Raw genomic sequence first — 27,270 nt, forward strand, 5'->3', positions numbered from 1 at the left:
TGCTGTGCTCCTCCTTGACAGATTGCCCTCAGCAGTGCTTCATAAGGAAGCAGTCAGAAATCAGTGATAGCACAAAAAAATGTTGAGGCAATTTAGGTAATGATAGCAAGAAATGCCATATAATACATGTAAGGGTTATCAGTCATAGTTTACTAAATGCAAGGAAAGAGACACTGAATGTAGTTATTTTCATACAAAGAAATAGAGGCAGCAAGTTACATATGTTTAGGGTATAAAAGTTTAAGGTCATTTACTTTTCCTTTATAGTAATCTGTTAAATCTAAATGAGGATTTGTAATCGTAAACTTGGATTAAAGTCAACCTTTACCATTCCATTACAGAGAAATACTGCCGTATTTTGGATGAGGCTGTCACGCAAGTGATGACAAAGCAGGTTTTTTAAAAACTATGATTATCACCTGGACTTATCTAGACTTATCACCTCGGCACAATTAAGATTTAAAAGTCAAATCACAAAAGCCATGCCAGAGGAGTCAAAGGCAGCCCCAAAGGTTGCTGATGGCTAATCCTTTGTACTGCTCTGGCTCAAATGCCTGGTATCTCAAATGCCTGGTATCTCTTTATGCCTTTCCACATCTGAATGCAGCCAGGAAATTTAAGTCGATGACATGCCCAGTGAGGATCTGCACTACAGAGAGTACAGCCTGCCTGAAAACTGTCCCCTTTTGTCCAGTCCCTTTTGTCTGGAGAGTCAGCTCCCTCAGCTGGCACGAGGAATTCCAGAGAGCAAATGGGTTTTCATGCAACTCTATGGCAGAGAGAGGCCGGGGGGGTCGGGAGGTTAACATCTGCTATAAATACCCGCAGGACTTCTTGGCCTGAATTGCAGAATGTGATTGCTTTATGTTTCTCCTCTGCACCGGGCTGTGTCACACCATGCCTTACCGCGTGACATAATGCAGAGCAGAGAGTCAAACACATAAAAGGAATAAGGCATCTGGATTTTCTCTACTACAGAAACATGCTGTGGAATCCTGCACGTACGAGGAATGAGTCTTTCAAACCACCAGAATCTTAAAGCAAAGTGAGTTCCAGTTACTCAGCTCTTCAGTCAGGTCTGGATTATACGCTGGGATAGTGAATTTATTACGGGATATATATAGATATGATCTAAAGCAACAGACTGCAAAAAAAAAAAAAATGCACCGAAAGATCAATTTTTGATTTGGGTATTGAGGTCATAGCCTGCTCCTGTTCCATTAAAGAATGTTTTTTTCACTGAGTTCAGCGGAGCAAGAGGAAGACTAACATTTACTGCTAAATGGATGCTCAACTGGCAGCCTTGGCGGCACTTTGAACAGTTACTGGAGAGTGGCAGATCACTGAAAGGCTCTGACCTCCACTGCAAGCAACTGTCAGCACAGCAAAAGCTGAAGGCTTTTTCATACATCTTTCTCACGTATTTGGTAAATGCAATACAGGAATCTAACTTTAACATTTCCCATACACGGATTTTTATTTGGGGATTTCATCAGCACAGAAATGTGAGAATTCATTGCGATACTGTTGTTATGAAAACAGAAGCAATAGATGTACTTCTTAAAAATTATACAAAGAGAAATAAATTGTGTACAATCATGTTAGAACCAGCAACTGAAAAGTTTGGTTGAATATTTAAATGGAGGTTTTCCAAACCAGCTTTTCCCTCTCTAATAGTGTCATCCAGCTTATTTTCATCATATCCCTATTTTCATCTGCTTTTACAGAAAAATGTATTAGAATTCCATTCCCAAAATTGGTCACTTTCTGTAATTCATCAAATAGAGGAAGACTCTACTTTTACTATTAAGACCCTTGGGAGGTTGCACTGAAAAGCATTCCATCATAATTTCTAACAAAAAGCTTCTTTGAAGTACAGTAAGTAAATATTTAGGCAGCTCAGTAGATGGGACTTCAGTTTCATTCCCTCACATTTCCTAACATGACTCCTTACTAATGTGATTTTCAGTTCAAACTTGATTTGCAGAATCTACAAAAGCTTTATGTTAGTTTGTTTATAAAGATACCTTGTTTTTCCCATTTGAGCAGTTCATATTTGCTCTTGTATTAGAGCAACGTCGTGAACTTCCTTCCATGTTTTCAGAGACAAGAGAGACAACTTGTTAAGGCCCTCTGAAAAATGAAGTCTCTGCTTTAATAAAGGTCTCTTGAGTTTGATGCAGTACTTTAATAAAGCCTGGCGTTATAGCAACTAAGGGCGAAAATCACAGTAAAAAGACCCCACAACAACAGCAAAAAACCAAACCCAGAGCAAATGCTTCACTATTTGACTCTATTACGATGCTATAACAATGATGTGGGCTTAAATTTTAAATTAAAACCTTGTAAATCTGATTCACACGCTACTCTCCACTTGAGTGTCATACATTTTCCCACAATGCTCACTGCAAGTGATCAGTGCTGCTGTGACCATCTTGGGATCTCACCCGCAAAACTTGCTGTGACAAAGACCATTTATCTAATATACTGCTGTGTAACCAAGAGAAATAAGAAGTTCAGACTGCTACAGAACACCAGCATGAGGATACTATAATTTAATCGAACCTTGCTTTCAACATTTTAACCTGATACAGAATTTAAATAGTGAAAAGAGAAAGAATGAAGGCAAATATTGATCAAAAAAATCTTAGGAGAACATTTTTCTCTAAAAAAAGATCAAATAAAAAGTATTTGCAGACAATCAAAAAGTTGCAGATACAAATTAGGAGCAAGTACTGACTTTTTTCTTCATAGCTGCATCTGAACAAGACTAAAAAAGCCTAGAAAAATTATTTGAATGACAGTTCAACTGCTATGAGATGCAACCCTGCAGCTGAAAACAAAGTTTGAATTTTTTATGATTTTTACTTTTTAGTCACAATGAATTAATGAAACAAGTAATGATCTTAAGCTACACAGGAAACTGAATACACTCAGTAAAATTAGAAGCAAGCTTGAAGCATCCTCCTTGCCTGAGGCAACAGAAATGATGGATGGTAGTCTGAGGAATACTCTTTGCATTCTGGACTACTAAATAAGTAATCTCATTAATCTTCTTGCAGCTTTTACCTTTTACTTCTGCTTTAGCTACATAAAATCTGAGAATTTTGGATGTTTTTTACTTGAATCTTTGATATTGCATAAAACCAGTTGGATGCAATGGGAGTTACAACAATTACAAAGGGAATGTGAAATGTTAGGTCTACTATTTCAACAAGCAGTTTTAGGGCACAGTAAGAGGATAAAAACACAGTACTTAATTCAACCAAAACCTAAACAATAGAAAATGCCCTTGAGATGGAACATTTCCAGTTCTGTGCTGTGCTTTATGATAAAATTCTGCAGACAGAGAACCAAAAGAAAACAACTGGCATGACAGAAGAAAGCAGGAAGCAGGGCGACAGAGTTCCACATTCTGTGGAACCAACACTGGGCAGGCTAAGCTAACTCAAACTTTTATTGAGTGCTTCTATTATGAAATTTAATACCTCTAGAAAAGAAGAGCTCAGTCTTGAAGATCACCAACAGGAAAAGACTTGGCTGAACCAGCAGCCAAAACTGTCATCAGCTAAAATCCACTCCTAATCCTGAGAGCCAGCTACAGTTTTCCTGCCTAAACGAGCTCAAAAGCTACAGATTTTCATGATATTTTATATTCCAAAGCACATAGCAAGTTTGATAGACACAAGAGATTTTATCAAACAGGTTCAGGACAAGATGTCAAATGGTTCCTTCTAATTAGGAAGGAGGGAAAAGCCAACGACACCTTGAAGTACAGTAGAAGCCGCACTGTGAAGATTCATTATTGAGAGTTTTTGGAGGCAGCAGTGGTGGGTTGCAGAGAAGCCTTTAGATTTTTGCATTCAAAGTCCCAACTGCCTACCTATACAGTAATCACAGCAGATGGATAATGTGCTCTGTTCAGTTTTTTTAATAAACATGTCAAACATTAAACATCCTGTTCACAGATGTACTATAATAAAATGTCTTTGCTATGATTTGAAGTTATGCTGCCTCAAAAAAACCTACAGTTTTTACTTTAAAGAAAAAATCCAATTGCTGCACACACTTTAGCCATGACTAATTTTATATCTTACCTACGTAACTCCAGAGGAACAATTTCAACCCCAACGATGATGACCAGGACTTTAGCTGTCAAGCATAAGCCAGAATATGATGATAAGAGCTACGAGATGCACTGTGAGTGACAATACTTTGCCTTAAAACATCTTGCATATCTATTCATGGTCTTTGGAGACCTTACAGAATTTTTAGTAGATTTTTTTAAGTTTCTAATCTACCCGTGGAAAACTGTTTTGGAATTCATTGAGCTTCAATGGCAGTCTTCACATTTATGCACTTACACGGTGCGAGTAGCACTCTATGTGAAAAAACAAGAGCTGAGGGAAATATTCTCAACAAATTAAGACTGAGGCAAACATTTCATCTTGAGTTAAGCAGAGGTAAGATTAAATCCTACAAGCATTTTTATCTCGAAATTCAACATTTCTTTTTATTCTTTGTTAGCTCAGAACAGATTTTGCACAGATGCAGTGAGGATATGAGCTATGGGCTTGGCCACCAAAAGAGCACAACCCTCCCACAAACATGTGTGGTTGGTCCTTCAGGCACCAGGGGTCCCTGACACACACATAGTTCCTCTTAAAACTTAATTACTTCCCCTCATTTTCCTTTAATGTCTTCTGAAAGTAGCTTTTCTTCTTTTGTTTACACTAGAAAGAAATAGGTGGTTATGTAAAAATTTTAAAACAGCTACTCAGGGCCTCTGCTCCCCTTTTGGTGGCACTGGCAGCAAAGAGACACACTCTCCAAAGCCAGCTGTTCCCAGCACATTTCATCAAAAAAAGCACAGGTTTCCTTAGCAACATGCCCCAAAACATCCCAGAGTCCTTCACTCCACGTGTCCTTGGTAGAACCTCTTGCTGACGTGAAAGTGCACAGGCCATCAGACACCCCTGAACTTTCCACTTAACCATACTTTATGGGCTGGATTGTTGGGGATTGTTTTCCAAATGCAAAATAATTGGTTAATTTGTGGAACATGCAATATCTGGTCAAAAGAAACTCAGCACAATATTTCTGGGTTCTGATGTCTTCCTGGTGAAAAGGGGATTGTAGCCTGCAAGGTGTGGTCACAGGTCTCCAATATCTTGCTGCATTAAGCAGCGTTCAGAAAGCAAAAGTAATTGAGGCCACCTGTGCAACTGGGAAATGAACCACAGTAAAAAAAATCCCAAGTTCAAAAAAAGGCAAGGCCACAGAAGAATCTTTAAAATCCCTGGAAAGTGAATCATGGAATTTAACAGGCACTTTTACTTCAGTGCTGTCTGTGATCAGCGGATATTCCTGCCTTTTCTGATGGCTGACACACGCCCAGGTTTGGGGGAAAAAAATGTGCAATATATATGTAGGCACATAATTAAATAGAATTTAATATCTTCTGCTCATACTCCCAGGCAAGGCAACAATAATATATAATTTCAAAACTAAGTATGACAGGTTGAGGAATAGGTATTTATTTGCCGAAAAGGTAGAAATACCTATTCAGAAAATTATATGAGTCATGACTGAATGTCAGAACACAACAAAAAAACCATGGATACCAATCCACTTGCACAGTTTATTTTTTACTTCAGAGTGTTTGGGGCCAGGTGGTGACCAGTCTTACTTACTGTAATGACTTACAGCTTCTCTCCAAGTGTAGGTCACTTGCCTGCACTTACATACAAGATTGCTCCATTGAACCAGCAATTTTTAGGGAAAAAATGGGGTGAAAACTTCCTTAAATTAATATCTCAGTATGGCTAATCTCTTTATAAAGTTAGAGATACTTTGAAATCTGCTTTTTTGTTTTGTTCACTCTCACTCTTACTCACTTGCCATGCGATTTAAGTAGCCAACATACAACTACTGAAATTATTTTATCTAATTCCACATAGAGCATGGAAGTATTTAAACTCAAAACAAAAGGAGAGATGCTGGAAAGTATTAAAAGAGATAAAGCTTCACTTTGTTAAAGGTAAGAGCAGAAGAAAAACGTCTGGTGATTAAAATGGAAATTCTCCATCCATCTTCAGTCTTCTAACCTCTATCGACACCACATTATAATCAATTAACAGTTTAGTGTCAATCCAAGAACCAATATACGTTGTACTTTAGTTGGTATTGTCGTGTGCTGCACATTTTTCATATAGAAATCAAGTTTATTTGTTTCCAGAAGCCTTCTATTTACCATTTCTACCTTCACAGTCCCTCTCAACTAGATTTTTTTTCTTCTGTTTTCTAGAAATGCAATAGTGTGGCACCAAATGAGCTAATTTCGCACCCGCTAGGTAGAATGGGCTGAATTCTACTCTCATTACCAGTTAGTCAAAGCTATTCTATTGCACAGTGGGAGCTCAGCCTTCGTCCTGTAATACTTTCTGTCCCTGAAGAAGGAATGATAAAGCATTCCAGACATCACCGGATGTACTTCAGGTTAGATTAAGAAATATATGCAAACCATCAGAAACTTTATCCCCAGTGCTTTTGGCACTGGAGGACAGCCACCAGTGCCATCTTGTCATTGCAACCTGCAGGTCCAAAATCATTCTATTTGACTGGATCTACTTCTCAACTGAATGCAGGACAGGAAAAGTCCTTTGAAAAGTTGCTCATTTCTTGGTTTCTAAACCCTTCTGCTGGATCTTAGCTCCCCTTGTTTGTCTAGCTGGTTTTTTTTTCCATGCAGCCTTATCATAGATGGCATATGACAGCTAGAATTTGAATAAATCTCAAGAAAAGCTGGAATGTCTAGTGATAGGAAAAGCTGCATTTCAAACCACAGTTTTTCACATTTGTACACAGCTGGTAACTCAGTAAATTCCTTATCTGCGTCTTCATCACCAAGACATCAAGAGGAGCTGAGTGACAAGCTTCCACTTCATTCACTAGACTTTTGTGCAAACATCAGCCTTAACATGCAGGACTGGAAGCATGGACAAGGAGATGGATAAAAGAGGAAAGTTCTGGGGGAAACCACAGCAGTCAATGCTTCTGTAGCAAATTACAGCCAATGTATTGATTGGCAAATGAGATTTAACAGGCTTGAAACTTCTTTATCAAACATGAAGTGAACTAACTAAGTGTGGAATTATGGCAAGGCAAGAGTAAAGTTGTCAAAATGAACAGGATGAAAAGCAAAAAGTGAAAGACCAAGGCAAAGAAGGGAAATAATGAGAGCAAGGAAAAACAGCTGTGAAGAATGAGGTACAGAAAGCAGACAAGAAGGGGTAATATGTCAGGCATAGTGTGGGAAGGACAAGATGGGAGAAATGAGGGAAGAGGAGGTCTAATCACTGACCCAAAGCCAATTTCTTCAAAGCTGAAAAAGAACATTTCATTTATACATATCTGCCCTTCAGGAAATGAAACATGTGAGGTATCAAGCAAAGGACAGAAATGCTGGGTAAGGAAAGAAATGTAACATGAGGCCTGAAATTAAGAATGGAAAAGAAAATGGGAATCACTTCTAAATTTTGAAGTGCCAATAAGTTAATGATTAGAAGGTTAAAATCATTAAAAGAACAAAAAAGAATTTATACAAATGAACGGAGGACAGACAAAATCACAGAATCACCATGGTTGGAAGGGACCTCTGAGATCATCGAGTCCAACCTTAAAAAAAAAAAACAAAACAAAAACACAACACCCCACCACATCACACCCACCCACAAACCAATAATCTTGGGCACTAGAGCATGCCCTGAAGAGCCATGTCTACACATTTCTTAAATACCTCCAGGGATGGTGACTCCACCACCTCCCTGGGCAGGCTGTTCCAGTGCCTGACCACCCTTCTCAGGAAACTAATTCTTCCCAATATCTAATCTAAACCTCCCCTGCCCCAACTTCAGACCTTTTCTTCTGGTCCTGTCATTATTCCACTGGGAGAAGAGACCAGACACAGTTGTCATCAAGTTGCTGTTGCTGCCATTAGCTCAGGTAATCCCCGAAACAGAATGGTCAGAATCCAGAAGGCTATATCCTGGGAAAAGATTGCTGTATATTTGTCTTAATGGTATATTCTCTAAGCATTATATAATGCTCGGTACAATATACAGCATTATGCTCTCTATAATGCTCTGAATCAGCAACCAACATGAAGTCCACTGATAACTCGTGCTTTTCTAGTAATTAGAAGCTCTCTACTGAAACAAACTATCAGATATGAGAGTCTAGATTTTACTACTTCAGAGGCAGATTTGCCTCCAATAATGTTTTTGGAACTCGGGTTGCTTTTGTGTGTGTGGTACAAACCTCCTCTCCAGAACTGACAGCTTTAAAAACCTGTCAGGTACATAAAACTACTATAATATTTTTTACTGATACATTCCCATTGTAATCTCAGTGATTTCTATTCCAAATTTTAACAACACGGCGTAACAACGTATTAAAATTTTGTAGCAGTTTAATTTTGGAATCCAATCTTATACATCAAACACACAGTAGAATTTATAAAAGAGACTAATTAGCCCCTTCCCATTCGTACCTAAAGCTTCCCATCACGCTGTCAAATTCTGTCAAATTTTGTGCAAGACACATCTTCCTTCCCCTAATGCTCCCCCGTACTAAAGGTCAGCATTAACATTATGGAATTTCAAGCACTGTGGAGATAAGTTTGAAACACGTAGGTGGCAGTTCAGTTACTTGCACTGCGTTGCGGATCTTTATTACAAATTCTGCTCTGTCTCCTCATTTGTAATTCCCATTGAAACTTCATCTGCTGCTATCAAAGCTCTTGGCTGCCTAAGGTTTTCACTGCTGTTCTTTACCCTTTCTTTCCTTCCCCTGTGCTTATTAAGTTATCAGCACCCAAATGCACTCAGTTGGGCAAAACACAGGGAGGTCGGGACAGTGTCACCACCGCTTGGGTCATCAAAACAGTGCCAGAATAACACTAAAATAGCAAATAACTCTTGTGAGGGCACATTGCACTGGGTTAGCTATCTTTGTGCATTTTACAGAAGCAAAAAAGAAAAAACCCTACAGACTAGTAACCATAAATTTTGAAAGATACTGAATTTGAAATAAAATTCATTTCAGGCAGGAACAATTTATACCTATTAGACAGATCAGCCAGTTTGCGCCGAAAGCATTACTTTCAGAAGAGCTATGGGGAGTTCTGGGTGACTTTCATCTTGTGGAAAATATTTGCACTTCCAACATATTTCTTTTTGAGTCAGAACGGGTAATTTTCTGTAGCAAAGATATTCTTTCTCAATCCCGGGACAAGAAATAATCATAAGTCACTAGAAAATATACAGACACAGACAACAATTATAATCAGCAAATGGCGATCCAGACAGACCTATTTTTACTCACTTACACATTCATGGTACAGCACAAATTGTTGTGAAAGCACTAAGTTTTCTCAACCAACACCAGGCCGCCTCTTTGCAAATTAGTTTGTGTGCAAGTTCTAGATGTGGCAGGCACAAATTATGAAAAAGAGCTTGCCATGATGAGAAAAGGATTTGATTACTTATGTTTAAATAAGGATCCCCTGAGCTGTCTCTTTTCTGTAGGAATGGTGTTAAATATTTGGCAACGGGATGACACGTCCTGCATAATTTAAACCCTCCCGTTTTACTGGGCACACACCACAGACACGGCAATTCATTAGTTCCCATGCACACTTTCAACCAGCATTAAATATACATGCAAGATGAGCTACTGCTGTGTCCATCAACCGCTCATCTCCTTATGACTTACTTTATCTTTTTATTGTTGACTTGGCTTTTACCCCGGGTGACATATCAGCACTTTTTGTTTGGTGTGTTTGTGAAGCGAGAGGCCTCAAAAGCTCAGTGTTTGATCCCTTCTGATGTCTGACTGTCTTCGGTGCTGTCACATCAGGGGAAAGCCCAGCCGTGACTCCAAAGACAGCTTCCATCCCTCCCTGCCTGGCAGCAGCTCAGCAGCTCTCTCTGGCCTGAGCTTATTTTATTTATTGAGAGTTAGGAGGGAGTAGGAAGACTATGGGATGTAAAAGGAGAAGCAGTGAACGGGAAGGTTCAGCATCTCTTTAATGAAGACATACAAGGCCACTGCGCAGCAACAGACAGCTGCTCCTTGCCTCAAAGAGGAGCAAGCAGTTTAAACAGAGAAACTTCAGCTGATTAAGTCATTTTTAGGCCTTCTATGGAAGAGTGATGAGCATTACTTTTGACGCGTGCCGAAGGGAGTTAGATATAACTAGATGTGTGGAACTCCTGCTTCCAAAATGTAAACAAGAGTTACTGCAATCTGTTTTCCACAGCTATGATAGAATCATAGAATTGTCTAGGTTGGAATATGATAGAATCATAGAATTGTCTAGGTTTGAATGGACCTTTAAGATCATCTAGTCCATCCACCAACCTAAGTCTGATAAAAAAACAACAAAAAAACCCTCCACATTGCTAAACTAAATGACAATTTGCTTCGGCGCCAACACCACTCCAAAAAATGATTAGGTAGCCACTACCCAATGGTTTCAATTTATCATCAAGATAGTTTATAATTTATTTTTTTTTGTCACATCAAACTTCCCAGCTTTTTAAACAAAGTTTTGTATTAGATACGTCTCATCATCCTAGTAATCAATTTTTTATTTCAAAACGGAAAAGTTCAGTAGTCAAGTTCTCCCTGAAAGAAACAACCAAACCTTCCAGTGAAAGATGAGGATAAATGGGAAATGAATGTATAGTTAACCTAAATTTCTGTCAAGCATAAAAGACAGATAATCCTAGTAATCTATTTTTTATTTCGAAACTGAAAAGTTCAGTAGTCAAGTTCTCCCTGAAAAAAAGAACAAACTTTCCAGTGAAAGATAACAATAAAAGGGGAATGAATGTATAGTTAATGTAAATTCCTGTCAAGCATAGAAGACGAGACAGGTAAAAGCACAAGGTATGGAAAAGCAAACAATAAGGTCTAGCATCACTGGAAACATGACAATGGAAGTTGATGTTTCTATCAGTCACTGTCTCCAGGACAGAGACAGTACAACACAGTCCTTTCCCACTGCAGATTTGGCTTTACCACATCTGTCTGTAGGGACGCCTTACAGACACTAAGTGCATACAAAATATGCATTATCATCTGCTTTAAGATTAAATAACCAATTCTCAAAGACTTCTGTCCAAAACACTAACAGATCCCAGCCCTGTACTATGGCGGCAAATGTCAGAGTACGTTCTCACACAGTTCACAATCCACCTCCACACTCCTCAGTAGACAAGAAAGCCAGAAAATATAAGCTAGTCTGCAAGAACTGGAAACCAGAGGGCAAAGATAAATAGGTCTATCTACATTTTTTTTAAAAAAATTGTAATTATTAGGAACATTACCACCACTGGAGTAAGAAATCCAGTGAGAAAATGAGTGAAAAATATCACAGGGAACTGGAAACCAGAGGGCAATCTATCTACCTTTTTTTTTAAAAAAGTCATAATTATTATGAACATTGCCACCACTGGAGTATGAAAACCAGTGAGAAAATGAGTGAAAAATATCACAGAAGGATGTGAAAATTGAAGACTGGTCACTACTGTAAAGATGCAAAGTAATATTTGGGCCACCATGACCGGGTGCTGGAACGACTTCTAGGTCAAGCCACCTATTAAAATAGCAGTGCTCTAGAAGGGAAAGACCCAAAGACTCCTAGAGAATTGCAGCAGCATCACAGAAATGAAACATAAAAGATAGCTAGTCTCCTAACTGTGAGCTTCAGGATATCCTTTCTCTATATTTCATCATTATCTTCAAAAAAATATAGCTTAAGGTAATTGAACTGGAAAATTAGGTTCTCATGTCCAGGACAAGATGCTGAAAAGAAGAATCCCTAAAGGGTGTCAGAATATGTACAAGTAGATTTTATTGTGCAAAGAGTTTCTGACAAGCTTGTTAAGGTAACAGCAGAAAGAGAAAACAGGGTTTCTTTTATCCTTCCCCGGGAGCTGTTGTTGTGCAAGGGGAAGAAAGACTTTGGAGTCCATCATCATGTTAACAAGCACAACAGCTGGTTTCCCAAACCTTTCCTTTGCAGCAGGACTGGGAAAACACACACGTGCAAGAGCAGCACACTGGTGTTAAGAAATTACAAATCAGTGCTAAAGCTTGCTCGCAATAAAGGTGATTTCTCGTAACAGTCCAGGCATTAATGAGTAAATCGGAATAAAATATCTGGATCTGCACTGTTCAAAATTAATTGTACGGTCTCACCCTCCAGGGTGTGAGAGCCAGTGTCTGTGTACTCATGTGTGTATGCATGCTTGTAGGATGGGATTCAAATTGTCTGTAAGAAGGGATCCAGTGTGATTTTAGGTGCTGTGGAGTATCTGAGACATCTGCACACAAACATCAGTTGGGATGCAAGGTCTACAAGCAGACCTTCTGGATCATCAGCAGAAGATCCTATGGGATACAGCGCAGCACAAAAAAAAGGCACCAGATGCCTGTCTTTAAGTGACTAAATCACATGTGAGTGTCACTATATTTAGTACTGAGAAAAGTAGAGGGCAGCAAAAGTTCAGAGGATTATTATAGTGAAAATTTAAATCCCACACCTACACAACACAACCGTATGCTGTCCTGCTTGAAATATTCCTATGCACCACTGAAGTAATGTGAAAATGAAATACTGTGTTCCAGATAAGTGACCTCTGCGTTTATGATGAACACAAAGTACAGAACAGTTTGCATTAACTAAAACATAACAGATTGGGTTTTCTTAGGGTAGATTCAATTTGTAAACCACAGCTCAGAAACACATTTTCTTCTTAGGTCCATTCACTATTCTAAATTCATGCTGCTAATTGTATCAGGTGATGGACACACTGATAACTGCTTTTGATGAATTTAATTAATACAATGAAAGAAGGAATAATATATAGCTATCATCATATTTTTGTGATGTATTGTTATTTCTCACTGAGCAACTGAAAAAATAACATATTGTAGTTCTGGGTTATTGTATAGAGCCTTAAAAAATAAGATCTCATTCCACATAAGCACTTAACAACATGTTGTATCCTGACTCTAAAGATCTATTCCAAGTTAAAATGCTTATAATCTTTATATTCTTGCATCTTTTGTCATTTATTTGTATGCACTGAATCCACCTGGATGTTTCATAGGGCTACAAACATTTTGCAATAGTTTTATGTTGGTCACACCTTATGCTACCAAAGACTAAAAAGCACTTCTTTGAAATAAATGTCCAATCCCTGCTTTGGGTCAGAGCATCGGAGGGGTCAGCATGGCCAAAAGCAGAGCACAGACTCCTCAGAGAAGTCCGTTAATATTCTTTGGAAAGAGGCCTTTTTAAACATCATGCCCCATTGAGAAAATTGAGTTAGAGCCTCAGCAAATGTAGATCAATTTTGCGACAGTCAGTAGTACGGGATCTGCAGATCTGGTATAAGATGTCCAAAACAGCCTGTATTTGATATTAAGATGACTAACGAGCAATTTTCCCCAAGGTTTTCTGAGGAATTCCTTGCTTCTCCAATTCCATTTGCTACTAGAAGTTACACACAGACGTGTGAGAAATAGTTCTTACCTTTGTGACAAAAGCTTCCCCACGCTGTAATGCTTGTGCCTTTTTTCATTTGAAAATGTTTACCCACAATTGATCCAACTTCATGACTTGGCAAATAATTATTTGCAGTCTGGAAAAAGAACAAAACTCTTAGTTATGACTGAATATTGAAACCCATACATGAGGCTATTGTGTAACCAAAGAGAAAAGTTCTTATTGGTATTTTTCTTAACATAATAAAAGCTGGACACTCCTCTGCAGAGCTAAGCTGTCCATGTGAAAAAGAAATTCTAACACTATCTGTGGATCATGCATGGACTTCCCCTCATTACTAATTTTTCTTTAGCCTGAAAAATGTCCATCATTCTTTTTGGTAATATGATAATTGCTGGAGATGGGTGAGAAATGCAAGACCTTTTTCCAAACAATCAGGTATAACCTGAATTCTGCATCCTGTGCTTCCAGTCCTAAAATCTGGCATCTCTGCCATTGCAGAGATGATGCTGATAATAGTAATAAGTTTTCAGGAGCTGCCTTGAGTAAGTTGTTTTGCCCAGGCTTGTTTATTATGTGTAATAAGCTCAGTTCTACAAAAATCAAGTCATTACTGGAACTCCAGGAGTCAGGAGTACTGCGGCAGACTGCTAATTAATTTTGCCTCTGAAACTTTCAGTCATAATTGGATCAGGGAATGACACATGCATTGAAAAGCAAATGTATCCCTGTGAAGCTGTTTGGCCTAAGAATTTTCTTAACGTATTGTTAGGAATTGGCTTTATTTTGGGAAAGCAAGGTAACTCATATGGTCATGTCCTTTTTTAGACAAAATACAGGTTATTTTTAACAACTTGTTTTTTCCACTGCCACCTAAGAAAAGGTTTTTACGTTCAATGGCCTTTCTGAACTGTATCAAAAGGTGATATTCATGATTATAAGAGTAATTCCTCTTGGAAAAACATGCTACTCTTCCAAGCATCAAAATGAAGGTGACAGAAGGGACAAAAAATAAGAAAGTTGTGGAGAGAAAAAGATGGAAAATGAAAAAGAAATCAATCAAAAGAGGTATTGGTAGTTGCTTTCTGTACAATAAAGCCTATTCAATTATTGGGCTTTCTTCAGAAGCAAACTGAAAAACTTCAAGTGCCATCTATTTCTTGGCTATTACAGAAGAGAGTATATGTTTTATTTTCATCATGATAGCACTCGCAAGTTTCAGTGAATACAAGGTCTCATTGCTTAGATGTAATACATATAATAAAAAGCATCATCAGGTCTCCTTTTCCTTCCTCTGCCCGAGTCAAGAAGGAAAAAAAAAAAAATAGCATGGAAGAACCCTGGCATGTTTGCAGCTGAAAGTAAAGCCCTGTCTTTCCCAAATATACCCTTATTCACTCAATTACACAAGAAGCCTTCAAGATAAAGAATTAGTAGATCTTCAGGTCACTTTCTAGTGGAAGAAGCCCTACATTGGTCACAACCTTGCACAGGAGATGTCCACCCCTAGTTATCTCCCACACAACCCCTCTTACTTCTGCGTTTTTCTCAGCATCATCCTGCTGGGCTCTTCCACGATTGCACAACTCTCAAAGAGGGTTAACACACCTTGCAGGGAATATGATGCATTCAGCAGCTCCAGGAAACCTAGTATTATAGTAGTTTCAGCAAGCTAACAGTTTTGCAGAAGAACCCTAATTTTATCTTATCTCTACTGCACATAGCTCAGCACTGCTTTTTGGTACCGTTGACCCAGCAAAGCCTGATAAGGACTTTGCTTTAGGGAGACTGTGTAACTGTAAGCTGGGGTCCTCAATGTGCAATCTCAGCTATCAACCTCTTCTGATTGATGGGATTGGCTTCTCTAATAGAAATGTATTTGAAATCCATGCCCACTATATCCTTAATTCCCCCACAGACGCTGTGAACAGTTAACAGGAAAGCACAGCTTTCAAAAAATTGTTGGGAACTCCCATATTAGCCACCAGTGCGTGTGTGGGCAATGAACACCAAAAAAGGGGGGAAAAATTAGCTGTCTCATATGACTCAAAAGCACAGGTCATGTTTGAACCCGAGGCCATCTGACCTTTCATGCCATGTCAGACTCATAGACTCCAGGCCAGGACACAAAGACACATCCACTACAAGCTCCAGACAGCCTGCACCATGCTCTTTAATGTTTCAGTAACTCAGAACACAGACCTTTCAGGAACTCTCTGATCAGCACAGCAGCTCTGAGCCCCACAATTCTCTTCATTTGCCATATGCAAAAACGCCTCTGGTCTCCAAGGGCAGGAGAAACGGAAGATCAAAGTCAAGCCCCACTACATAGATCCCAGAAGAGAGTTTGTCATAATCTCGTGTTCCATCTCTTACCTTGAAGCACAGAGCAAATGAGAAAGGAAAGAAAATTATGGCTTAATAGTGTATGCAATTAGCAATCAAAGGGAACTCATCCAATGAATCTTTCCAAATATCATATAACTTTTTTTGGAAGACACGGTTAACCCTCTCTGTTAAAATCTGCTCATTTGAGACATAATATTTAATTACTTTTTGAAGTTTCGATGGCAATCCATTATGACAGCTTTGTAAGCAGAAGGGTTTCCCTCATGATCATCCACAGTCACCACACAGTTCTTAAATCTCTTGCTGTTATATACAATAAAAAGAGAAATATTTAAGGAGTAAGGGAATCAGCAATATTGATACTCTCCACTCTTTCCCAGGTCTCTACACTGTGTTTTGTTGAGTAAAGTGGGTTATATTTAGTCTTTGTATATCTGAGCTCCAGTCCAAGAAGAAAGCTTGCTACAGCACATGGTCAATCACAATTATGATGCCCATACAGACCGAGTTGCTATCTAAGCTTCAGTGTCAATGAAGTATTGCTGACTTGCATTGTATTTCAGAAGAAAGAAAGAAAAGTTTAAAAGAAGGGGAGTACAATACCTAAATTTGAAGAGCCTAGATATTTTTGTGTATGCTTTATTCCTCTTAAACATCTCTGTCAATACTAGATGTCTTTGAAGAGCTTCAATTTCCATCATAAATCTTTTTAAATGAAAAAAAAAATGGCACAAAGTACAGAATTGCTATTTATGGGAGCAAAGAAAAAACTAGTCTGGAAGTTTCAAATCACTGCATCTTCAGTTTTCAGGCATACCTGCTAAATCAACAGACCTAAGAAAGCTGTTGAGCAAAGTAGCAAAGCATTATTTTTTCTTCCTGTTTTCCATTGCTTAAGGTTCTAGTAGGTTTGTACTTAGAAGGATGCTGAAAAGAGATGTCAGAATTACGTTCTGCATTTTAACTGTGACTGCCTTTCCACCCAAGCAAAAAACTATTAGATTAAACTTACTAAAACGGTAGGTAAAAAGTACAGAATTCTTCCCACGATACGTCAACCACAAAAGGGAAAAGATTTGAAAACAAGTTGTTATAATGACCAGTACTGTGTTATCTAAGAGACCCAACATGATGAAAATGCTGAAATCAAGTTATTCATATTTAAATGAATAGCAAAAGAAGAAAAAGTTGCAAGTATGACACCAAACATGCCTGTAATGGTCTGGGGTTAATTAGACTGAAGGAAACAGCTTGGGCTCTCCATTGTGCTTGAGCTGACAAAGACCACAGGCAGCAAAGAGCACCGTAAAAGGAGGTGGTCATGCTGGCAGGACAAAAAGGTCTTATATAGTGTTTAGACTGCTGGCAATCTTAAGACAGAAGACTTCAGAGAAAAAGAATTGGCTCTGGAAATTTTGAGGCCAGAAGACACTTGCTATTTTAAGACATGGCACTTTAAGCCTTTAAAAGTAAGTTGATTTTGTGTGTGTGCATCCACCATTTGTATTTTCTCCAGTATTAATAATAAAAAAAATCCAACTGCATACATTTTAAATAAATTATGATAATTTGATACTAATACAAGGTAATGATAAAAGCGAGAATAATAGATAAATGTGTATTTACCAACTATATTTACATATTTAAACAAAAGTACCATTTCTGATACTGCAATTTCACATCACATTTCCATGCATCAAGCTCCAGTCAGAAAAATGAGTAACCTTTGAGTTATAACAAAACTAGCTGAAAGGTCACCCTTTCCCCCAACTATGGCTAAATAGATTTAATCTTCTCAGGCTAGTATTACAGCCAGAGCAAAGTGTTTATGATCAATCCAATTAAAATGGTAATTTCAGGGGGACTGGCAGCTTTCCTAAACTGTAAAGAGTTCTAGTTTACTTGAAATCCCATGGCACAAGGTAATAATATGGGATGTTTGCTGTTTGTCACCATGGTAATTTTCCATGATATTACATTGGAACACTTGCACAAATATAACTGCAGATAACACACAGAAAAAGGAGGTAAACTATTTAATTTTAATGTTATTTTCACATCCCACTGAAAATACATGACTAAGATCAAAAGTTCTTTGCAGTATAGACCAGTGAGAGCACTATGTTAATCACAAGGAGCTCGATTCAAAGCCATCCTCCTTGCCAAAGTGAGTGTCTTGTTGGGTCAAACAAGATCACCCAGCCCCTTAGAACAAGTCATTGGAATTACATCATTATTTTTTGCTCTTGCAGTCTTTGATAGTGTAGCAGACCCTGAAGCAAAGCTTTGCCTCTAGTTGCCATTATATAAACTTCACAGTTTTTACCACAAGTCCTCCTGAATGGTTTTGTGATAAGCCATAAGCATAACTGCTAAGCAAGTGTTGTTACAAAGATCTATTAATAGATATTTCTCAGAAAGAAAGAAAGAAAAAAAGAAGGAAAGAAAGAAAATAAATGCTAGTCGCATTCAGTGCTGATGCACAGGGCATTTTAAGGGATTTTAAAGGGAAACTGTCAACTTGAAATTTCATTTCCTTCTGATTACTTCAGACATACCCAGAAGCTAACAAAAAGGAGGAAGATCTGGGGTTTTTTTCCCATTCCCTCCTCTCCTCAAACCTTCTTTATAGGGCTGGTGAATCTGCTTTGCAAATGTGACTGCCTCTACTCAGTCCCATGTTTTGTCGATGGCAGACATCTTGTCATTGAGCACTCTGAGGCTGAAGAGTCACCCAGACACGTTCCCTGGCTACGCAGAAAGCAGTAGAGCATTGTAGGGGTTCAAAGAGATGGCAGCCAAGAGACAGGCACATACTCAAGGAAAAATTAAGGTGGCAAATGTCATCTTGGTTGCTACTGTTGTTCAAGGTCTACCAAAAAGACCTTTCAAGAGAAGTATTACTAAATAGGTGGAAAAGCCTCCCCAAAGACACTAAGAATTTTTCAACAATTTCTTCTAAGTAATACATGGTGTTTAGAGGTTGCTGCATTTGGACTTTAGTGAGCTAAACTGGTTTTGTGCTTAATCCTGAAGGTGGTCAAAGGACACAACTGCAAATTCATGAACACCGTTTTCAAAGTCGAATCTCTGTCTTGCTTACCCTGCAGTCTCTGCTCAGACTGAAGCCTGGCTAGATGTACCTGTCTCAGCCTTCAGCTAAATTGCTAAGAGCAGTATAGCTGCAGGGGAAAAAAAAAAAAAAAAAAAAAAAGAAAAAAAAGCAGCTCAACTGGGACTGCAAAACCCTTCTGAAAAGTAGAGGAAATATTTAGATTGCTGCCTTGCACTGAAATCAGCACTGCTACGGCTAAGAGTGCCCAAGCCAACTCAACGTGATTACACACTAAAAGCCCTTAGCAATATAGTGTTCACATACCATTGGTCTTGATAGAAACTAGAAACATAGTGATGGAAGAGCTCACTCAATTGGGGTGGGGGTAGAAGTAATGTGAAGAAAAAATGTGAAGAAATCTGTGCCAATTTGCTGGGTGAAGATGCACGTAGCCAGCCTAGCAAGGAAATCGCAGAACCTTATACCTTATAGAGGTATTAAAAGAAGGTTTTAATTTTCTGTTAAAGCTCTTAGAAACCAAACCAAGCAGTTAGTGATGTGTACGTACCCCAAACTAACGGAAGTTACTGTGCAAATCCTTTGTTAAATTCAGTAGGTCTTAAAGGAGGCTCTCTGGAGGGACATGCTATATTGCACAAATCCTGTAGCTGCTTTGTTTAATGATGACCTGTTTGAACATTCAAGAGTTGCCCAGGAGGTTGGGTAAGCTCTTGAGTTAAAGACATACAGATAGGACCCTGAGTGATACACAAAGCAGAACAAAGGAAAGAATTACTGTCCTGGTTATATACAAAGTCCTTAGTTTAGGACATCAGGAATACACCTCCTAAAACCCCTGCTCTCAACTTTCAGTGTTGATTTGGCTCAAATCAAAAGGCTTCCAAAAGGAGTCCAGTGTAAGAAACCAACTTGCTTCTGATTCTTAGCACCATTATTTTTTAAGATGCAGGTGCTAAGGAAACTGAAACAAACACAACCAACTTGACAAAACATGCACCAAAGAATAGGCAACCCCAAAAAGACCAGAGGAAAAGTATGCAAAGGAAAAATGAACTCACTGTGCCTTCAGGAAGTCTGAAATATTCTGAAAGTAGTAGTGTAGGCTTGTTCTTATTTAAACATAGCCAAAGCAGGAGATCTACACCCAGCATCTGTTGGACAAGAACGGAGCACTGCAGATGAGACTGTCTAGGGGATAGAAACCAGAAGATAACATTTGTTTTGGAACTGAAATTTGGGAGATTATGTAGCTAAAGAAACGCAATGTGTTGTGGTAGTTAGACTTGGCTGCAACTTTTATATATACATTAAAAAAAAAAAAAAAAACAAACTCAAAAAAATAGTAACCTTAAAGCAATTAAATGACACCCAAATGATTTCTGCACCTCTATGTTCCTTCATTACAGCAGGATCTGCTGTTCTTTCTATTAATACAAATCCTGTATGCTGGTAATAACACATGGGCTAGCTTCTAATCAGCTGAAAAATTACAGGAGGAAGGAAGTTATTCTTAGGGAGATTATGAAATTAAAAACCTCATGGGGAAGATCTTTTAAAAGTATTTTTTTCTTCCAAAGAAAAAAATTACCCTCTCTTCTGCATAACAGGAAGATACAGCTGTAGTTAAAAGCAGGAAGTTAAGAATATCTCAGGATTTAGACAGGGATTTTTTTTGGCATTTAAAGAAATTTCTTTCCTTCCTTCTGACAGTAGGCTTCTTTGCCAATTTTATTCTTCTAGAGTTTATAATTCCCTGAGTTACCATATTTTCAAGTGCTGTGCTGGGTATATGGATAATTATTCCTGTGGCTATTTGAACTCAAGTATTGATAAAGATTTGACTCTCTTGAAGTACTCTCCATTTCTTAGACTGATACATCTTCACAGACCTTTGTTGAAGTGCAACATCTTCCTCACAGAAGCAGAGAGCTAGAAAATGTAATTTCTGAGATTATTCCATGTTTGAAAAATCACATAAACACAATTATTGTGCCTGCCTTCAGTATTCACCCAGGATTTAAAATGTTTGCCAGCTGGAAAACAGGAAAAGACAGGAGTGGAAATGGATTGAAAAAAAACCCCACTTTATAGGAAAGATTTGCTGCTGTTACCAGAGAGAGCATCCTCAAATCCCAGGGAGCCTTGGGAAAACAATTAAAATCCAGACAAAAATGTAATAAAAAATGTTTAGGTGGAACCATGCGGGTTTTGGGGATAAAACTCAACGAGACAATTTGGATTCAGACCAGATTTCTCAGAAAACAAATGTTACCATTTTGATGAGGACCAGAGACCACAGTTGGTTCTGTTGGCAGACAAGCAGGGGATAAGAAGACAACCCCGAGAAATGAGGAGCCAAGGAAGAGAGGTAGAAGGATACACTGCTGGCACCAAAACCTACAGAAGGCAGCTACCATTCACCACACCGGTGTGGATCTGACCTTACAACATGAGGACCAGGAGACTGAAGAGACATTAAACGACTTTTTACATGGTAGGTAGATTTTTACCAATGATATTCAAAGTCATTGATAAAAATTTAAGAATCGGTGCTTATCTTTTGTTAACAGCAGGCTCAAACCATCTGCAGACAACATATTTGAGTGGAACAACAAATGAAAAATTTCTGGAGCTACATTTCTGAACCACATATCATTTATAACTAACTTAGCAACATTATTGTTTCAAGGCAGGCAAAAGGACATCTTTATAAAATATATGGCCAAATACCCAAAAGCTCCTCCAGTTTTACTTCATGCATATGGCCTTTCAGCACTATAATTTATATTTCTACTGCTCACTTGCCCAGATGGGCTTTTACAATATCCTTCTCACAGCTCTCCAGGTGTTGCAAATAAATAAAGCACTTTATTTCAGGGAGATGAGAATGGAGTAGGTACCAGTGAAAGTTGCCAATACACACATTTTAGCAACAGCCATTACAAAAATTTATTGTGTTATTATTATTATTAAGTGTGCCAAGTGATTCTGTATATTATTCAAATGTCATGTATGACAAGTAAACCACAAAACTACTTTCAGTAAACTACTGAAATCAACAGTTGGCTGCAGTTAATGATTCTGTCACTGTGTCCAATTCAATAAGTACACTTATGGAGTATTATCATCAGAATGATGATTTGCCTGCCTTGCCTTGTGTGATATACTGTGCCACTAATATTAACAACAATGAAAAAAAAAAATAAAAGCAAAAGATTCAGTGAGTTTCTACACGAGTAAACGGCCATCCCTTTGCAGACATTCAGGAGGCGAAACAGAATCTAAGTTAGTTGAATTAATTATTTGTTACAAACCATTTATGACCTCTACTCTACAGTATATTAATTATTCACACAACTTGTTCAGAATTAAAAAAGATGGAGCATGGGAGAAGTGATCCTGCATCCTCAACAGTCTCACACAAAGCAGGCTCTGGCCACAAGAACGAATTCTCTCAGATTACTGAGAGAATATTAAACACTTCCATCTTATTATTTGAGACACAACACTCTTTTAATGTGGGGGTTATTCTACTTACTTGAATGTTATTTCTTAAGACATGACACTGGTTTTGTCCACACAGGCTCAGATCCACAGAAATGATTTCAGAGTTGCCTAAATCTCCTCGTACACTTGCCCGAGTTGGTGCTCTTCAAGTTGCTCAGCTCACGCTGTAGTTAATAAAATAAATCCATTAGTATTATTCAAATCCATATGTACATGCAAACAATATACCATTTTTTGACTGAAAAGGCCTAGTGGTGTATTAGCAGACAGAAATGTAAATCAGAGAAGCAGCAAAAACATCAAATGTTTCACATAAAGCCTACCACACATACAGCAATAATGCCATCTATGGCACTTCTGACCTGTAGATCCCAAATGACTGTTATCTTATCCTGGAAATTCAAGCAGTTGTTGATAACAGTGTGGATCTGGACAGAAAAATAACTTCTGAAAGGTTTAGGCAAAATTAATAAATTACACAGAACCATCGACTTGATCAAAACCTCAAATGTTCAAAAGAAACTCAGAACCAGATTACTGAGAGAATATTAAACACTTCCATCTTATTATTTGAGACACAATACTCTTTTAATGTGGGGGCTATTCTACTTACTTGAATGTATTTCTTAACACTGGTTTTGTCCACACAGGCTCCGATCCACAGAAATTATTTCAGAGTTGCCTAAATCTCCTCGTACACTTGCCCGAGTTGGTGCTCTTCAAGTTGCTCAGCTCACGCTGTAGTTAATAAAATAAATCCATTAGTATTATTCAAATCCATATGTACATGCAAACAATATACCATTTTTTGACTGAAAAGGCCTAGTGGTGTATTAGCAGACAGAAATGTAAATCAGAGAAGCAGCAAAAACATCAAATGTTTCACATAAAGCCTACCACACATACAGCAATAATGCCATCTATGGCACTTCTGACCTGTAGATCCCAAATGACTGTTATCTTATCCTGGAAATTCAAGCAGTTGTTGATAACAGTGTGGATCTGGACAGAAAAATAACTTCTGAAAGGTTTAGGCAAAATTAATAAATTACACAGAACCATCGACTTGATCAAAACCTCAAATGTTCAAAAGAAACTCAGAATGTTCAAAAGTATAAGAAGAAAGCAAAAACACGAGATTCAGCCTTAAAATATGTGGCTTAACATAATTTGCAAAAATTAATCTACCACATACATGCATTTCCATTAGAGACCATAACCAATGCTAACTGCCTGAGGTGTCTTCTAAAGAGGAGTACCAATATTATTTATATTTCTGCAGTGGGAGAAGGGGTGGGGGAGATGCTTGGGTTTTTTTTGTTTTTACACAGAAGACAAATACAAATATAAGCCCTTAGAGACATTATCATCTGAATAGACAAAGAGAAAAAGATGCTGTACAAGCACAGAGCAGAGAGATGTACAAACATGACTAGCATTTAAAAGTTTAAGGAATAGGGTTTTTTATAGCAGTAGAAGAGAACTCAGGTCTTTTTTTAAGGAAAATAATGCTTCTTTTAAGCAATGCTCATGCTTAAAGTCAGGCCAGATGAATATGTGTTTGAATAGAATGAGTATTCAGTCAATTGTACCATAAAGTGGAGTCTTCTACACTATTATTATCACATTTGCCATTGTGTTTTTACATAACATGTAAACACAAAGAGCTGGCTTAAAAGAAACACAGTTTTGCTTCATTTAATTTAGCATATTTACAAGCTTATTGGTTTTTTTGACCGAATTAAAAATTATCATCATTATAATTCCTTTATTCCAGTGCAAAATATCACATCAAGTGATGGATAGCATGGCAAAGTGTCTTAAAATATTACTCTTCTTTTTTTTCTGCCTTTGTCATATTTAGCATTCCTGAAGAGAAGTCTGCCCCTGTAGGTTGCTGCTATGTTTGAAAAGAAATGATAATTCAAGAAGATTGGAAATGAGTAGATGATTCAGTGAAGATATCTCCTCACCTCTTTTCCCTGTACTACATGCTTAGCATTCCTGAAAGGGAGAAAAAAATACCCTACATTTACAGATGTAACAATTCTACTACAGTGGAAGTTTCCCCCAATCTAACAATGACAATGCAATTAGGCTAGAGCTTTCTCTTAAATAAGCCTGTAATTAAACCCAGACACCTCTAACATCCATCCCTTGGATACTGCCTATGATTACAAGCAGGTATCTGGTATTTCTCAACTTATCACAAAGGACACACAATAAGACTGTGTCAATATATTTAATTTTATCACATCAGTTTCCTACTTTCAAGCCACCTTGTGTTCTGAAATGATTTCTATGGTTTGGCAGGGAGTCTTTATGAACTCTACACCTACAAATTGGCCCATTGCTGAAAATCCCCTTGGTGATTCAGAGCTTATTTCTTAATTTAAGGGGAGGGTGAATACGGAGAAGGAAATACACTTATGCTTTCAGAACAGGGATACTTCAATCATTTCTAGCAAATTAGGAATGACACATGTTTAATTTTTACAGTGCAGTACTGTTCTCATTGAAAGGATGATAACAACATTCAAGCCATCCTTGCTTTGTAAAGCATAAAATAGTTTAATGATTGCTATTTGGCCTTAAAACTCATTATGACAGTATTTGTTCACAGTGGAAAAGTAAGATTTTCTAGAATCCTTTGGGAACGTGATTCTGTTAAATGTCAACAGTGTTTTCATACAAATCCATATTTATTCCTTTCTCACTCTTAAGGGTCCAGATAAGAGAAGGTCACACAACTGGGACCACCACAATAGAGGCATCCATTGTGAGCTTCCTTTATTATTATTTTTCTTTGGTAAATTTTTTTTTTGGTATTTTCAAAGGCCCTGTTACAGGAAATAAGTGTCTGTGGACATGCAGAATGAGAATAACTCTTTGGGGGTGGCTGGACACGCTGCATACACACATTTGGCTGGTGCAGGTGGCCACTGAGCTTGCTGTGGTCACTGTACAGGTGCAGAATGCTCCCCAGAGCTTCAGGAAAGATTCTGGGCACACTGTTCCAAAAAAAAAAAAGCTCATGCCAGAACCATGGCAGAAATTAAATGAACCAGATTAAGACCTGACTGCTCTACATTCATGAGTATCTCGCACCCAAAGCAATTACTGCCTAGAATATGACAGTGAAAATTATAGATGAACTTTTCACCCTCCAATAAACCCTACAGTAGGAAGTTTTCAAGGAATTATGCTTTAGGCAAGGCCTGTCTAGTGAAGCCGTGAAAATGGGTTTCGCATTTTCTAAACGTCCCTTTTTCTTTTCTAAGTTGCTGTTTCTCCTTGAGACTTGCACAGAGCCAGGGACAGCTTCAGACTCTTCTCCTGCGCTATGTTTATTCAATACAGAGACAGTTGCAGCATTGTGTGACTTATCACAATGAGCCCGCAAGACTTGCATGTTAAATATTGACTACCAAATAATCACAACAAGCCATTCACCATGAAAAGAGTGAAACAAGTGGGAAAAAAAAAAACCCCACTCAAAAAACAACTGATAAGCTGTGTGAAAGCATTATCTCATCTCTAAGGACCGTCCATAAATAGAAAACTAAATTCATCACTTGTTCCCTGAATTAATGGCTGAGCTCCAAGAGATAAATTAATCAAATTATTCTGGAAAGAAAATAAGACAACTCATTTCAAAATTCAGAAGTTCAAGAGACTGTGAGTTATGAATTTCTCACGTTTACCTGGTTTCACAGGTTAAAACTGACTGAAGACAAAGTAAAGATTTTCTCTTATTTAAATTAGCCTTAAGATGTATTATAAACACATAAATTTACTCTTATCACCAGTTAGCTTCTCATTTCTGTTATATCTTTGTACATCATTGATGCTAATGGTGTTTGTGTGGTATAAAATAAGTGCTCAGTGAAAGGAGGCTGAGTTTTGGAAGACCATTGTGCTGAAGTTGGGGGCTCACTGCTAAGCCAGGTACCTAAAGCTGGAGGGAAGACACACATCTGCTGATTAGGTCCAAAATCCATTTAAAAACCCCAAATTGAAAAGTGTTAGTACATAGACAAAATGTACTGATAATAGTAACAAAAAAGCTCATTTTTTACTTTTTTATCAGAACGTATCTAACCACAACTTCAAGTTTACTTGAGCTTGAAATAGAAACATCATAAACTACCCCTTTTTCTAGGAATAACCTCCATCCCCACTAGTTATGTTCAATCTTCTCATTTCACTGTGGTGGGGCAGAACATTTCACTGCTCCTGCACACAGCCAGAACACAGCAAAGAAAGTATTTTAAAGAAAAATGTAGTTTGTCAAGAAATTTCATTTTTTTTAACTGGTCACTCACCTGGAGGTTAGAACACTATAGAATATAGTCAAGAAATAGAAGGAAACTAGAATTATCCAGAGCAGAAATATCACTTTATAGTTATCCCATGTTTCCAACAATAGCCTATTTCCACAAACACAAGAAAGCCTTCAGACAAAAACAAAAGGAAGGAATTGATTCTCCTCATGTTTCTGTTCATATGAAGTCATTGATGTGACTGGAGATATAAAAATGTATAGCTGGACACCATTGTAGGAGAATTGGTCTGGAAGCTGGCAAACTGAAGGAAACCCTGAATGATTTGTGCATGTTTTAAGGAAATGCACGGTGCCAGAAATGAAATGTGATTGTGTCAGATATGTGATTTGTAGGCACAAAAGCACAAGCGCTGCCAAAACTCTTAGAGGCATTTTTGTTGTTACCATTAGAAGGGAATTCACTCTGAAGGCTAA

General features: G+C 38.0%; 1 long non-coding RNA gene across 4 annotated transcripts in view; it reads right to left on the reverse strand.

Moving 5' to 3' along the window:
* LOC106886155 overlaps nucleotides 1-22,670 on the reverse strand; it is a 73,797-nt gene extending 51,127 nt beyond the window's left edge. For 3 of the 4 annotated variants that reach the window (XR_001411596.1, XR_001411597.1, XR_001411595.1), the window contains exons 1-4: nucleotides 22,543-22,670; nucleotides 20,063-20,192; nucleotides 15,782-15,955; nucleotides 13,607-13,715 (exon numbers count right to left, since the gene is read on the reverse strand). This is a non-coding gene — a long non-coding RNA (uncharacterized LOC106886155). Of the gene's footprint in view, nucleotides 1-13,606; nucleotides 13,716-15,781; nucleotides 15,956-19,551; nucleotides 19,742-20,062; nucleotides 20,193-22,542 lie in introns of all 4 variants that reach the window. The other variant, XR_001411598.1, reaches the window with a different exon arrangement.
* Nucleotides 22,671-27,270: the final 4,600 nt, after the last annotated feature.

Source organism: Calidris pugnax, unplaced genomic scaffold (assembly GCF_001431845.1).
Source record: "Calidris pugnax isolate Ruff unplaced genomic scaffold, ASM143184v1 scaffold52, whole genome shotgun sequence".
In the NCBI taxonomy this organism is placed as follows: domain Eukaryota; kingdom Metazoa; phylum Chordata; class Aves; order Charadriiformes; family Scolopacidae; genus Calidris; species Calidris pugnax.